This window comes from Schistocerca piceifrons, unplaced genomic scaffold (genome assembly GCF_021461385.2).
Source record: "Schistocerca piceifrons isolate TAMUIC-IGC-003096 unplaced genomic scaffold, iqSchPice1.1 HiC_scaffold_1086, whole genome shotgun sequence".
Lineage (NCBI taxonomy): Eukaryota > Metazoa > Arthropoda > Insecta > Orthoptera > Acrididae > Schistocerca > Schistocerca piceifrons.
Genome location: NW_025726892.1, coordinates 15,001 through 20,000, shown reverse-complemented (window position 1 = coordinate 20,000; position 5,000 = coordinate 15,001). Strand labels below are relative to the sequence as shown.

Below are 5,000 nucleotides of genomic sequence, written 5' to 3'. Positions count from 1 at the left end.
GGCTAGAGTCTCGTTCGTTATCGGAATTAACCAGACAAATCGCTCCACCAACTAAGAACGGCCATGCACCACCACCCACCGAATCAAGAAAGAGCTATCAATCTGTCAATCCTTCCGGTGTCCGGGCCTGGTGAGGTTTCCCGTGTTGAGTCAAATTAAGCCGCAGGCTCCACTCCTGGTGGTGCCCTTCCGTCAATTCCTTTAAGTTTCAGCTTTGCAACCATACTTCCCCCGGAACCCAAAAGCTTTGGTTTCCCGGAGGCTGCCCGCCGAGTCATCGGAGGAACTGCGGCGGATCGCTGGCTGGCATCGTTTATGGTTAGAACTAGGGCGGTATCTGATCGCCTTCGAACCTCTAACTTTCGTTCTTGATTAATGAAAACATACTTGGCAAATGCTTTCGCTTCTGTTCGTCTTGCGACGATCCAAGAATTTCACCTCTAACGTCGCAATACGAATGCCCCCGCCTGTCCCTATTAATCATTACCTCGGGTTCCGAAAACCAACAAAATAGAACCGAGGTCCTATTCCATTATTCCATGCACACAGTATTCAGGCGGGCTTGCCTGCTTTAAGCACTCTAATTTGTTCAAAGTAAACGTGCCGGCCCACCGAGACACTCAATAAAGAGCACCCTGGTAGGATTTCAACGGGGTCCGCCTCGGGACGCACGAGCACGCACGAGGCGGTCGCACGCCTTCAGCTCGCCCCACCGGCAGGACGTCCCACGATACATGCCAGTTAAACACCGACGGGCGGTGAACCAACAGCGTGGGACACAAATCCAACTACGAGCTTTTTAACCGCAACAACTTTAATATACGCTATTGGAGCTGGAATTACCGCGGCTGCTGGCACCAGACTTGCCCTCCAATAGATACTCGTTAAAGGATTTAAAGTGTACTCATTCCGATTACGGGGCCTCGGATGAGTCCCGTATCGTTATTTTTCGTCACTACCTCCCCGTGCCGGGAGTGGGTAATTTGCGCGCCTGCTGCCTTCCTTGGATGTGGTAGCCGTTTCTCAGGCTCCCTCTCCGGAATCGAACCCTGATTCCCCGTTACCCGTTACAACCATGGTAGGCGCAGAACCTACCATCGACAGTTGATAAGGCAGACATTTGAAAGATGCGTCGCCGGTACGAGGACCGTGCGATCAGCCCAAAGTTATTCAGAGTCACCAAGGCAAACGGACCGGACGAGCCGACCGATTGGTTTTGATCTAATAAAAGCGTCCCTTCCATCTCTGGTCGGGACTCTGTTTGCATGTATTAGCTCTAGAATTACCACAGTTATCCAAGTAACGTGGGTACGATCTAAGGAACCATAACTGATTTAATGAGCCATTCGCGGTTTCACCTTAATGCGGCTTGTACTGAGACATGCATGGCTTAATCTTTGAGACAAGCATATGACTACTGGCAGGATCAACCAGGGAGCTGCGTCAACTAGAGCTGAGCAGCCGGCCGCCCGGGAGTGTGTCCCGGGGGCCCGCGCGAACACGCAAGCGTCCGCTCAATCATTCTGCAAACAGGAGGAGGCTGAGCTCCCCTGCACAATACACCTCGAAACCCTCTCAGGTCCCGGCGGCGCGCAGCGCCGTCCCAAGTACTTGGTCGGGTTCGAGAGAGGCGCAATCGCCCGGAGTTAGGCGAGTAGACGCTTTCGGTGCGACCACCCGTGCTCCCAACTGAGCTTGCCGCTGCCGACAGAGGCCCGGGAGCGTGCTGTCGTGGCATTGCCGGCGGGAGACAACACGCGCCACCTACGGTGACCGGCAGCTCCAACGCCAGCGCCACAGAAGGACAAAAGCCCCACTTGGGTGCCGAAGCGAACTCTCCCAGCACAGCGCACGCGCCAACACATCCGCACAGCTGCGATACAAACCACCAGCGAGAACCGCTGGGGCGACCGAGCAGCAGACGGCGTCGCGGCGCCGAGCGCCGGGCGGCGGCGCATCCTCAACGCACACAGTCCTCAATCGGACCAGCACACTGAAGATGTCCACCGCGCTTCGCACCGGGCCCGCGAGGACCTACTTTGGCCGCACGGCGCCGCGCGCAGGGTGCGCCGGCGCGCAGCTGCGACGCCTGCCGCGTCCGTCGGCCGGCGCGCCTGCCACTGGCCGCCCCCACCAGCCGGCTGTAGCGCGTGCGCCCACGCACCGCGCGGCCAGCACGCCGGGAGGCGCCCCCTCACCGGCCGGGGACGGTCCCACCCAGCCACCGCCGCGTATCGCTTCACACCCAGATGCCGTTCAGTTTCGTCGGCATGGTGGGTATCGCTGGAACAACCGGTTAGTACCTCAACCTATCGTCGCCATCACCGATTCACCCCTAGCGAGAACAACCGCACCACAACAGGTTACCATTTGTTCATTTGCGTAACTTCACCAGAAAACGCAGGCGTCCATCGCCATTTGCAACTTCAACGATTATTGCATGCCTGTGTCAGGTGTCACGCCACACTACGTCTGCCCACATACACGCAACAAAATGTGCACGCCTAGACAATACGTGGAAGGTGGCCCCCGTACGTATGCGATGTCCATTGCTCGAACGACTGTCAACCGGCCTCTGTAGCATGTCGCAGATATGGAACGCGGTGCACCATGCCATCACGGTGTGTGAGGAGAGACGACTAGGTCCGAATACATCAACAGACAGCTCATGCTGATCGCCATCCACGGCGTCCGTTCCTCCCACACGTCTCTATGGCGTACCACACTGCAATCCAGCTCTCATAGGGAGACGACACGTAGCTGCGTGCACAATATTTGCACTGTATGGTCCGCCGTTTTTGGGCGCAGTCGTTGTGCGGTCACACATGTGCCACGATGTATCATTCAGTACATAAGGACGAATGTGCAGTACAGATTGTGGTTCACGCGTACGACATCAGCGGACAGTTGACACAGGCCGCACCACAACGTAGCCTGAGTACGTCGCATGCGAAGGGCATTGAACATGCAAACTTCTCACCAACCAGCTTGCGAAGGCAGGGGGCAAGGTGGGGACGTGGGGAGGGGCGGCATGTACGTCCTGCTGCCATCCACATTACAGTGTACAGCAGGAGCATGTGGAAAGTGAGCAAGACTTGCAAGGTGTTTAACATGAAGCGATACACAGGGGTGCGGGCAGTGCGAGTAGCGAACTATATTGCGAGGGTTGCGGGTGGGCAACACTACAGTAATTGAACGAGTCGTATAACAATTACAGAGCAGGTTTAGGCGACAACGTGGGTTACGTTAAGGCGACAACATGGGTTAGGTTAAGGCACAACATGGGTTAGGTTAAGGCACAACATGGGTTAGGTTAAGGCACAACATGGGTTAGGTTAAGGCACAACATGGGTTAGGTTAAGGCACAACATGGGTTAGGTTAAGGCACAACATGGGTTAGGTTAAGGCACAACATGGGTTAGGTTAAGGCACAACATGGGTTAGGTTAAGGCACAACATGGGTTAGGTTGAGGCACAACATGGGTTAGGTTGAGGCACAACATGGGTTAGGTTGAGGCACAACATGGGTTAGGTTGAGGCACAACATGGGTTAGGTTGAGGCACAACATGGGTTAGGTTGAGGCACAACATGGGTTAGGTTAAGGTACAACATGGGTTAGGTTAAGGTACAACATGGGTTAGGTTAAGGTACAACATGGGTTAGGTTAAGGTACAACATGGGTTAGGTTAAGGTACAACATGGGTTAGGTTAAGGTACAACATAGGTTAGGTTAAGGTACAACATAGGTTAGGTTAAGGTACAACATAGGTTAGGTTAAGGTACAACATAGGTTAGGTTAAGGTACAACATAGGTTAGGTTAAGGTACAACATAGGTTAGGTTAGGTTAGGTTAGGTTACACGTTGTTGTACGGAAAGGTGTAGGGGGGGGGGGGGCGGGGGCGGCAGGTTCGTTGATAGTGATTATAGTAAGTGAATGCTTGTGACATGATCAGATTTGTCACGTCAGGATGCACCTTTGGCTTATTAGAGGCGGCGCTCCAATTCTATGCTTGTGTGAGACCTGTGTCTTTGACTCATGTCATTGTTTGTGCGCTGTGACAGGAGGTACTATTGTGATGTTGGGTGCACCGTTGTATAGGACATGTGTGGGTGTTGGTGCCTGGTCTGCGCAATGGTGGATGTCGAAAGGCTGGGATATTGTATTTTCCGCACGGACCTCCTGGTCTGGTTGTGATAGTGTGGATTGTGTAATGTGGCGGAGAAGATGCACTGGATGTTGTTCCATGCTGGTGCTTACATATTGTATGTGCGCCTGTTAGAAGCAGAGAGTGGTGCGTGATCAGAGTGTCTGGCTGACGTGTGGTTCCCATTTTGGGCAGACTCTTTCAGCATGTATACGGACAGTTGTGTATATTTGCTGTAGTTTGATGGCTCTGCATTGATTACTAATCAGCGCCGTGTGTACGGGTAATCTGGTTCCAGTCCAAAATGTTCCATCTGTGTACATTAGTGACAAAGACTCCCCCCATGCAGTGGGGCTCGGTCTGTTATAACTCTTCCGCGTAATATATTTGCCCCACGTTTTTGCGACTGCGAGTGCGAGTGCAACGCGCATGGGGACCGACATGCTGATGGCTCGGTATCGGACGCCGTACAGTGAGCAACGCGATCGCGTCTCTCGCTCGTAAGTGGTACAGGTCGCGGCTCATGTATACGGACAGCGGGAATGTCGCATATTGGAAATAACTCTTCATGAAACGCAAGTTATAGGGGTGGATTGCACTTTACGAGTGCGGGAAACGTCCGCCGTTCATCCGCTGGAGGTGCGAGTTTGGCGGTTGGGGTGGTGCACGAACGGGTGCGGGTGGCGTCATTGCCGGTCCACGGCTTCGTGCGGCAGAGCCACTGGAGATTGGGTGCTATGGTCGACAGAGGCTGCAGCCTTTGTGGGTGGCGTCGAAAGGCGGCCACTGTGGCGCCATCGCTGTCTTAGTCGGCTTGGCGTCTCATAGATGGCGGTAGCGTCGTTGCAGGAGG

At 54.2% G+C, this 5,000-nt stretch overlaps 1 non-coding gene across 1 annotated transcript in view; it reads right to left on the bottom strand.

Annotated features, from left to right (window-relative positions):
* The window catches only part of LOC124727152, a 1,909-nt gene extending 472 nt beyond the window's left edge, over window positions 1-1,437 (bottom strand). Inside the window, exon 1 of the ribosomal RNA XR_007006961.1 lies at window positions 1-1,437. This exon is cut by the window's left edge and continues 472 nt beyond it. This is a non-coding gene — a ribosomal RNA (small subunit ribosomal RNA).
* Between the last annotated feature and the right edge of the window lie 3,563 nt (window positions 1,438-5,000).